This window comes from Seriola lalandi, unplaced genomic scaffold (assembly GCF_002814215.2).
Source record: "Seriola lalandi dorsalis isolate HSWRI2012SDOR001 ecotype SW California unplaced genomic scaffold, Sedor1 jcf7180002054901, whole genome shotgun sequence".
In the NCBI taxonomy this organism is placed as follows: Eukaryota; Metazoa; Chordata; class Actinopteri; order Carangiformes; family Carangidae; genus Seriola; species Seriola lalandi.
In genome coordinates this window covers 4402170-4413352 of record NW_019525453.1, presented here as the reverse complement: position 1 = coordinate 4413352, position 11183 = coordinate 4402170, and the positions used below count along the sequence as shown (strand labels likewise).

Sequence of the window (11183 nt, the reverse complement as noted above, 5' to 3'; positions counted from 1 at the left end):
CCACTTCCCTTTTTTCGGGTCGACCCATGGAGGACAGAGGGGGGGAGGTTGTATTTCAGCTGTGGTGCGCTGGGCAGCCGGCGTTTATTAGAATGAATCAGCGGGGCGATAAAATAAACCCTGTCACCAAGCAGGGTTATGAAATCAGAGTGCTGATTGAGTTTTCCAGTCCTGGCCGAGGGTGTGGAGCTCTAAATATCATTGAGTTTGACAGACTAATGAAACGCGCCCCCATGCTCGTGCTGCTGCTTTCAACAGGGCCTGGAGAAAGCTGTCCACCTCTACCGTGTGCACGCACGCTGATATTCAACATGCATGTCTACCAAACCTCACAGCCAGACTGTTGCTTTTTAAGCATATTCCTAATGCGTTCCCATGATTATGCATGATGGGCTCTGCTATTGTCTGTATCCAAACATTTGATAATGTGTTAATGCGTGTTGGCGCTAGTGTGCATAATGCACCACATTATGTACTGTACTCCAGCGTGAGGAGGCAAAAAACTAAGCAAGAGGAGAGGCTGTGAACTAAATTGCTGTAAAATATGGCCCCTTGGTAAACATGACATTATTTATTGAAGCCACATTACGGGCGTAAAAGTCTTGGTTATTGTTGAAAGAGGGTTATTGCTTGTTATTATGATAGCGGCAGATGTGGGAGGCAGGGACACAGAGCGAGAGAGAGAGAGATGAAAACCTCGAGCCACTTCAAAGTCTGTTCCAGCAATTCCAGCCTGAGACCATCGCACCATAACCCGGGATCAACTGAAAACACTGCCTTTCTCTTGTCCATTCACGCTGAATTTCTCTGCAGCTGATGCCGGCAGCATCTCGGCACAGAGCAAATATTCTCACTGCCACGGATGCAGCGGCTTCACGTCGCCTTACACAGTAATCCATACGTTCAATATAATGCAGTGTATTTCAGTGCTTTCTCAAATTTCCTGTGTTACCTGCTTTCTATAAAAACTTCTAAGCTAAGTGCACGTAAACGCACTGGTTGACGTCCAGGCTGCGGCAACACAAGGTTACATTAACCATGAAAAGTTATCAAAAGGCATCTTGTTCTACCATCTTAAGAGCACTGTAATAAATGTGTAATGTCATCCATGTCATATGCATAAAGAAAATCAAATCAACTGCATAAACCATGAAAGTCTGTAATGAAACATATTTAAGTTGAAGATGAGATTCTCCCCACGTCAAATCCGTCTAAATGTGAACTTTCGTTCATTTTATACATATTCCCTCCATGGCGATGGGCACAAGAGGAGAAAACCCTTGGAAAACCACAACAATCATCAGACCATCAGTCTCAGTGCAGCGATTCACGACAAACGGGAATTTTTGTCACATTCATAACCTAACATTGTGCTTGCGCTATGCCTGGGCCCTGTCAGGTTGTAGGCTAAAAACAGGCATGAGGATTCTATATTCTATCTAATAAATGATGAGAATATTTATTAGGGCAGTGGCTCCCTGGCTTTTCTGTCTGAAGTGCCCCCACAGCCTCATCAAATGAGCTCAAATAGCCCATTGTATTGCTTTTTATTGTCCTGTTTCTTCGTCTTGAACTTTTGTACTTTTTATGATGTAAAGCACTTTGTGATTTTTATTTCTTTTCTTCTCTTTACTTACTTACTTAATCACCACCCATCACTTAATAAATGAAATTCATTTTGAAATGGATGCACCTGATTTTATATTAATCATATAAAAGTGTATATTGTTGGGGCGTCTCCCTAGCTTGTAAATTGTTGATTACTTTCCATTATTTTGATGTTAGGATGTTAGAACTGACTCAGGTTTAGTTGGAGGCGTATCCTATGCGTCCTGTCCTGTTGATTATTGATTATTGGGATGATAAATATCCCCAAATTTTCATATCTGAACAAAGCCTTAGTAAAAGTTCAAGTAGGACTGACGTTGCTGTAACTGAGTCAAAGTAGGTGTGTCAAGCTAATCAAAGCAATTGACAGTCAAATAGCATGGGCTTTTAGCCCAGACGTAAGCCTCATCACAAATGCTTATAATCTCTGTGCTCTCTTGACTTGTCGGCACACAGAGGCCAAAGCCCTGCACAGCATTGCAGAACTCCTGCAAGCAGAAAATCATTAAGCACTTCATCTTCGAACCTATCCACACTAAAGCAGAGGACTGACTGCCTCAGCTCATGCATTGTAGAGGTTGCATGCAAATGTTAGAAGGACACACTCCAATGTATTCACTTTCCATTTCATTGAAAATCATCTACAGACTCGGAGTAAGAAACCCTCTCATCTAAGCAACTTTGATTCCACTCAGAGTAATTGAAGAGGGCTTTTGAAGTGTGATATATGACATTTGTAGATTCGCTAGATGTGTGCCTGATTCACTTTCATAAACACATGATGTATCTCTGCCCATCACAATGGTTCAGATTGAAGTGCTTCTCACGAGGGGCTTAGGGTGCCATTTTTCCGCATTTGGGCTAATGCAGAACCAATGAAGTGACACACAGAGCTCACAGTCTTCTCTCAGTTGACCAGAGATGTCGATAATAACATATGGCATGAGGCTAGATGTTGTAAATGCAAAGGGAGCTCATGGAGCGGAAAAGGCATAGGCTGCATTTGTGCAGTGATGGGAGCCTACAGCGGGGTAAAGCATAATGATGCGGTTGGCCAGCGGGACTACAAAAACTGATTTCACAGCTGGGGAAATCCAATTCTCTGTCTAAATCTCCATAACATAGAGTGGGATATATTTTGGCAGCAAAGTGATTTCTTTTTTGGTGTAATTATTCTCAACAAACATTCTCATCGTCATTTGAAGAGAGGCTGGGTGGTGGGATTTACAGGATGGTTTGTTGTGTGTGTGTGTGTGTGTGTGTGTGTGTGTGTATGCTGTGTGTGCAGTGTGTAAAGAATGTGTATCATACACGATGATTTGAGGACATAAAAACTCACAGGCTATGTGCATCATGCCTGATTATCCTGATTACCCTGCTTTTGAGAGATACTCAAATTCCTAACTCCACAAACAAACACCAGAGCGAGATCAATAGCCAGACTTCATTAAAACAGCATTTACCTCTGACCACTTCAGCACATCAACTAAAAGGATCACACTGGCAATCGATGAAGATAGACAGCCTCCTTGGGAGACAACTCTCAAAATACACAGCTTTTAGTTTCACAGCTGACGGCATTGACACAAACAAAAGGGAGAACGTGCATGGGTGCTGGGCGGTCTCAGCCTCGACAAAGCCTCTCTGGTGTTTAATCAGAAATTCTGGACTGACTACTGTGAATCAGCCGGCAGCAATGCAGAGACCATTAACAGGCGAAGCTGCAATTACCTCAGCCAGTGAATGGAGTGTATGCTACATCACCAGTCAGGCCTGACCTCAGAGTGAACAAAGAGGCTGCAAGATTGATTAACAATAAACTTGAAGCTTGGGAAACAACACTTATTAAAAAAAAACTTTTTCATCACAGAAAAAAGAAGAGATGCCCATCCAGAGGAGATTTATAATTTATTATGCGAAGAAATTTGACAACAATTCGCAGATGGATGGAGCAGTGTGGAAAGAAGAAATTTTTTTTTTAATAACTGTCAGATCTGAATTAAAAATGCTTTGTTTCATTTTTTAAAGAATATGGTCACATTTTTACACTTTCCCTGTGTTTTATCTGTGTTAATCCATAGGAAGATATATTTGTAGTTTTAAGAACCAAAAACCATCTCGTCTCTCAGGCGTCTCTCTGAAACTCTACTAACAACAGGTCGGTGTCTGCGACAGAAAAGGAAGCACATCACTCTGTTAATAATAAATAGGCCCTAAATAAACAATACTATCTGTAAGATTTGTAATAATGTCTTTTCTTTATTTTTCCAGAATTGTTTTAATTTCAACAACTAATGAGCAATCTTGACAACTATGTCTTAAAACAGACCATAATTTAATAATGTGCTGACGGCCATCGTCTGAAGATCATACGGATATAACAGCAATTGTTTCGACTTGTAGTGAAACTCTTCAAATACATGGACGATAACAAGAGCAGCTGCTGCATCTGCGGCTCTGTCTGCAGTTGAATATTTTGCTGAGCATGACGGTGATTTGATCGGTCACATCAAAGAAACAGCTTGTGCTCGGCGGGGGAAAGAAAGACATAATGTACTCGACCACTGTCTATAGTTTTCCCCTGGGTCAGTAAAAGCAGTGCAAAGGCTAAAACGCAGCCATGGCCTCTGGGTTACAAACAGGACATGAAATATGAGCGTGAACAGTGCTGTGTCTTCCAGAGGTGAGGGGGGAATCACATGCTTAAGTACAGTACACTGAGTCATATTATCAGGGAGGGCACGGGAGGTTGCTCCTGAACAAACCGTGGTCTTATCATAACTAATGACCTTCACATGACTTTGTGCCCAGAGGGTGAAGGACACTGAGAAACAAAGCCTTTTGAGAAAGGTGGAGACACAAGATTATAGATCCACATTATAGCCCTGCTATCAAACCCAATTTGGTTTATTTACAATGCCACAGTGCCCAATGGCTAAAGCTGATTTTTTTTCTTTTTTTTTTTTTTTTTTTTTTAGCACTGATGGGAATAAACCCCAAACAAATCAATTTTCCTCAAGCGCCTTATCCTGGCAGTCAGTTGCCATGGATATCCAATATAGTTGCATGTTCAGAGATCAAAGTGACGACGCAGAGGCAAGGGCAAATCAAAGACACACAATTCAAAGCAACTTCCTCTTGCCCAAGGTGCTCCTTGGTCACCTTGGAAATATTTTGTCACACGTTAGAAGGGGATACATACAGCAGACTATTTTCCAGGTTGAGAAATGGTCCAGAAAGTGACAGAAATCAGGGGTCAGACTGACTCCCACTCCCATCTCTGCTTTCTCGCTATCTCACTACTTCCCATTCCTCCACTCCACCAGCCCTCGTACCAAAATAAGATAGTCATCTCCATGGCGGAAGCTTCGCCTTTCTATTGACGGCTGTCTGATGTGTGCGTTATCATGTCTGATCCCGGCTTTGACAGGCCGACAAGGGAAAGGCTTGTATTACAAGGGGAATCAATGGCGCTGGGCCATATCCCTATCAATAGGCTGCCACAACTCTTTTTGCTCATGCTCCCTGCTCTGTGACAGATAAGATGCTTTATCAGAAAAAAATCGGAGGGATGAAAAGGTGGCGGGTGGAAATGGCAACAGAGATTTGTGTTAAAAATAACACACAGAGGTGAATCTAATAAAACATTTGATCTGGACGTTAAATCTTCATTAGTAACCATATTATTGAAAGATGCAAGTGAACACAAGCAGTGCAAAAAGGCTAGAAGTCCTGCTGTTAACCTTCTCTGTCAATGTAGTGGATAAATTACAACAAAATGAGCAGCAGAATCAACATGTAGGACCTTGTAAGCCACATGCTAAATGATTTCCAAGATCAAATATTGATATTGCGAATGAGCACCCTCAGCGGGCCTTTCTTACTGGCCTCCTGTAGTCAGCACATTTTTTTCTTTCTAGGTTTATGGAGAAATCGAAAGGGGGCGGGAGAATTGGGTGAACAGAGCAGGAGGGAAACAGCTGGAAAGGAAAAAAAAAAAGAAAAAAAGAAAATGCATTTAATTTGTTCACTATCACCGTGGTGTTGGTTTCAGCAGAATGGGTTAGATGCCAGTATTTCTCTTTTTCTCAAGGACCTGCCTTTGCACACAGAGCAGTGAGGGTTGCTGGCTCACAGCAAACTCTAATTGCCCTGAGGCCATAGGCAGCCACTTTCAAACAGGGTCATTCATCTTCCCATGGAAAAGGAAATGGTCTTTGGCCCTGATCCTTAATCACCCCCCTGCTGCAGTGTACAAGGTCATCAGGGAAAACCTGTGACAAACACTCACACACAAACATGTATGTACACACAAAGACAGAATAACTGAAAAAATTAGGCGGTCACATGGACAGAGATAGGAAGAGAGTGACATGTGAGGTGAACAGACAAGAGATGGAGGGAAATTTTTTTCTCTCTATGCAAGTCCATGACGTCCTCAGGTGAAATTGGAGCAGCGATTACAGCTCTGAGTTAAGGTATGTGTTACCGTTTGTGGTTCTCCCTTCAAAGAGGAAGTGAGGAATTCATGTGGATGTGGTGGTGAGCTGCCCTGAAAGCCGTGACCAAAGAAGACGCAGAGAGAAGATGAGAGCACTGGGGAGGGGAGGGAAATGGAAAGGGCTCCATTTTCCTGGAGGATCACAAGACACTGGTCGAGACTGGTCCTCTAAATGAAAATAAGGTAAGAGTCTTCCTGTTTGAAGACCAGCAAAGCAAGCAGGATTACCAGTTGAAGCAGGATTACTTCAGTAAATTAAGCTTTTTTTTCCACAATATGTTGATTCATAAAGCAGGTTAGCCTGGTCTCACATTCACATTGACAAATAGAGCAAGATGCTACTCAAGTGCTCTTATGGCGCACTCAAAATGGTCAAAAAATTGACTTCTGTGCTTCAACGGTGGCCATCTTGGCTACGTAGCAGAATGGGAAAAAACGGCAATGTAGTTTCAGATGGCGACCAAGGTGGGAGCAGACGTCGTTGGTGCCAATGGTGGCATAACTTTCATGTCGCATGACACAGGAAAATAAAATGTTCATTATCAAGTGCACAATGGCCTTATTTAATTTGGGACAACACTGCCGTGTCAGAATTCATACACTATGCCACCTGATTTGAGACGCAGCAACAACTTTTTTACTGTAAAATGTCATGAGATAGAGAAAAAGTCAATTTACAACTTCCCAGTGCCCAAGTTGACGTGTTAATTAGCTTGTTTTGTCCAAAAAGTCATAGATCAATCACATCATAGACAACTTAAATAAAAAGCAAATAAAAAACAAAAAACAAAACTCAGATCGTCACATTTTACATGCCAGAACCAGTGAATGTTTGGCATTTTTTGATTATGAAATCAAACGCCAAAATTGTTGCCAATTAATTTTCTGTATTCTAAGTCTACGAGATGATATGGTTACAAGAACACGCTCATTTAACAGAGGAGCAAACAGTAACACATCTGTACTTGTATCAGATTCTGTGCTCACCTTTGGACTTTAAAAATGCTGCCAAACTTTCTCACTGTTTCTTTTACAACAGCGTTTGGGTCTGTTTTTGCTACATTACTTTATTATTCATATTAATCAGTATGTCTGATGTTAGCTGCTCTGTGTGAACATCATCTAACAGCTGTCTTCAGTGTGAAGTGATGTGATCTGTGGGATCTGTTTTATAGTCATGAATATACATATGTTAACAAGGCTTGAATGAGTCTGAAAAAACAATTTCATTCTGGATCAGTTTGTTAGACTCACTTAATCCAAGCTTTTCAAAAATAAATTGTGCTTTTCTTCCAATTCAAAACACCAATGAAACTTAATACATCTAAAACAATTTTGTTCAAATGGTATCTTGTTATAACAATGAGTAACTGAATTGCTGTTGATTAGCTAAATCTAGGGAGGCTTGTGTTTGCACTGTTGTTTGGGACAAAGGGGCTTTATAAATAGACCTGAGTTGACCTCACTAATTGCAACAATACAATCAATAAGTAAGATATGTTCAATTGGGAGAGCTATTGGCTTTCTATTCAGAATGTGTGAAGTCTGAAACAAGTAGCTGCAATCGGACCTTGCACCTTCTCCTTGTGGACTACATTTTGAGCTCCCTTTTCAATCCATTTCAATATTGCTATATTTCTCACAGTCAAAGACTATTATGACTTCAAGGCTGTAATACCAAATCAATGTAGGCGTTATGTAATGGCTGATGCTGGCAGCTTTACGTTTCCCAAATTAGCCAGAGGTCCCATTTGGGTTCAGTTCCTAATGAGCACAAACCAAATTAAGCATTCGATTTACTCTCTTTTTAGAAGATGAAAGTTGAAACGTAATCACTAACCAACAGAGAAATGATTTTTTTTTAAATTTAAATCCCGCACGTCTGAGCCCTCCCACAGTACCTTCGCATGCTTACACAAGTAGGGATGACTTCCTATGAACACACACAGACACACGAATCCTCACAATTATTCTTCACTCATTGCTATTAAGAGCAACAGGTTTGCACCAACTCTCTGGGGACACAAAAGAGAAACATTACTGGGCCTTGCTAACAGCTCAGCTGAGCAATGAAACAGAAGACATTATTGCTGTGAAACATCAAAGGCTGTGTCTGTGTGATACATATTTAATTAAGTCCTATTGACTCTAGGAGGCACATGGTGTATTCTGTACACACACAGATACAGTAACGCACATATAGATCCCTGAATACCCCCGCAAAAGTCTTCCTCTTTCTCTCCCACATACAGACATAAATTCACACGCTCCAAGTGCATATCAGAGGCTGGCAGCAAATATATTCACAGTACAGCAGTCGGCAGAGATTCATTGCCCCCCACTGTGGAGTAAGTCACCAGTTCTGTGAGCGCAGCCTCAAACATACCTGAAGTTACCGTTTTTCATGTCTGTGTTGCGTTCAATATAAAAGATATCTCTGTGACAGGTTTAGCCTAGCTTGGCAGTCTAAAGCAGCTTTCATCTGTCAAACGCAACAAAAATAAAATAAAAACAGAGATATGTCTTTCAGCATCTCCAAAAATGTCTCATTTGCATGTCTTGCTAGGTATTAAGCTACTGGCCACCACATGCTAGCGTCAACTGGGTTTTATTCAGGGCTACAAACGTTTAAGCTAGCTGTTTGTTGAGGACATGATTTCTATAATGCTATATTAATAAAATAATGAAAAATTAGGCAAATATTCTTGGTTTTGTCTCATTTCGATAAATTAAATACATGAAAATATGAGAATTATGGAGTTGGGAACATTCCTTAGCTACAGCTAGGCTTGCTACTTTTAGACTTTATGTTAAGCTAGGCTAATAACATCACCGAGCTACATCTGTCAAACACAGAGATGACATTAATATTGATTTTCTCATGCAACCTTAATAAGAACATTTCCCAAAATGCTGGAATATTGATGTAAAACATAAAAAAGTAAACTAACCATAAACAAGGAGAAACAGCTGGCATAGTCTTGCGTGCCAAGAGAGAGAGTGAGAGAGCAAGAGAGTGACTGACTGAAGCAGTTTTAGCTTTTCACCAGGAAAAGCAGCAACTTTCTAAGTCTGATATAAAGTAACTTGAAGTGTTAAGGAAAAAATGCTGGCAATAGAAGTTTAACTTCTATAACAGTTTTGTTCCCAGAACCGTTGTGCTGGAAAAAAGTTAATTAAACACCATCATGAGTGTGGGATCTCGCAGCAACCTCGCAACTTTTTTTAAAAATGGCTTGGCACAGGATTTAATACCGACTGTTCCAATTTGATAATCCATGTAAGTCTACTGGCATGTGCTCGGGGATAGATGACATCTGTACCGAAAGGCGGAGAATCTGGATTTGATAAGTAAGGCCCTGAATAACATTTGGGATGTTTTTTAATCCACAGTTGTTCTGTTAAACTCAAGGACAGATATGCTGTATAATTAGAAGGCATTTAAATTCTCTTGACTAAAGTGATCTGTTGAAGTTAATTGCATTGCATAGTTGGAATTGGCTTTCATAAACACTATCAGTGTTTAGTGGATGGCAGTGTCACTCTGTAGCTTCAGTTGTAAGTTTGAGATTTTAGTTGGGCATGTGTATCTTGTTTATAACCAGTCAGCCATTTCTGGAGGCAGCACAGCATGAGGTGAGTCTGTGTAGCACCCAGAGCATGTTCTGATGTCCTGCCGGTCAGTTCAGAAACAGACTGCACTGTTGTGTGTAACTGATGTGTGCTGTTTGCTTGCCCCTTTGAGAGTGAGTGCCCCGCCGTGGCAGTGGCGGCTGACAAGACAGCAGGTTTACACATACACATTCCCGCAGGATCTATATAAGCTGTGTTGTGAGGCATGGGGGACATCCATTACAGAGACCCCTGTGGTTCAAAACCCCTGGAGCTAGCTGCTGGTTCTCACTCACTGAGAGACTGCTCCTGAGCATACACACACTCTAACAAACACTCACCCACACACCCACACACACACACACACACACACACACACACACACACACACAAAGGAACACATAATCTACAGACATGAAATTGCAAACATCTACAAACACGTTCACACAGAGAAGTCTAATGGAAATAGCTCTATATACATATTCTCTTGCACGCCAAGTGACATGAAAAATTCATAAAGGGAATCACAACGTTGCATACACACTCGGGCGACTGAGAAGACAGACAATCCATGACAGTGCTGGAATGAGTTTGTCATGTTGAGGGTGGGTGGGGGGGAACTGTTTGGCAGCACACACTGAAAATCCTGATACTGTGCTTCTGTTCTGTTCTGACATTGTGGCAGCAACAGGGCTGACTGATTTTTGAGTGTGTATGTGTGTGTGCAAATTTATGCAAGCTACGGTAGCTCAAATTGGTCGTGCATGTATGCAGGTGTGTGGGAAAAAAGATGAATAGATGCTAGTGCAAAATGTGTGCATGGATGTGTGTGTGTCTATCCTTCTAATGAGCCACTCACACCAGCAGGGTCCCCGTCAGTCTGCTGTCTGCTAATTGGACCTACTGAGCAACTAGCGGACCTCCAGCATTCCTCTGCCACAATTCACTGGGAGCTGGGGTGTCTGGCGGGGGCAGCCAGAAAAACAGGTAGAAAAAAGAGATACCAACTATGAAAGAAAAAAGAAGGGAAGGAGTGAATACAGAAAACATCCCGAGGAATACCTGTCTACTAGTTTGACCTTTACACAATTACAGGCAGGTCTGGGGGCTGGTTGTGAGGGAAGGCGATCACAGAGACCAACTAAATGAAAAGAAAAGACGACTGACAGCAGGTGAAGAAGTGGAGCGCACCCGCCTACACGCACTCGTGTTCACGCACACCTGTGTGCTTACACAATAGGAGCAGATGAACACACAAATGAACACACTCATCAAACATCATCTAGCAGACTACCACATGGAGCCTCACAGCATGCTGCACAGCGCCTTCCTCACTGCCTCTTGAAGAGAGAATAAATCAGTGATTATCATATATCCCCAGGCGTTAAGCAACATCCCTGACGTACTTCAGATAGACAGAGTAAAATAGAGGAGTCGAGGAAAACAGTGTGAAGAAAAAAAA

General features: G+C 41.7%; 1 protein-coding gene across 2 annotated transcripts in view; it reads right to left on the bottom strand.

Moving 5' to 3' along the window:
- The window catches only part of nrxn3b (neurexin 3b), a 282518-nt gene that overhangs the window by 13808 nt on the left and 257527 nt on the right, over positions 1 to 11183 (bottom strand). The window lies entirely within an intron of this gene.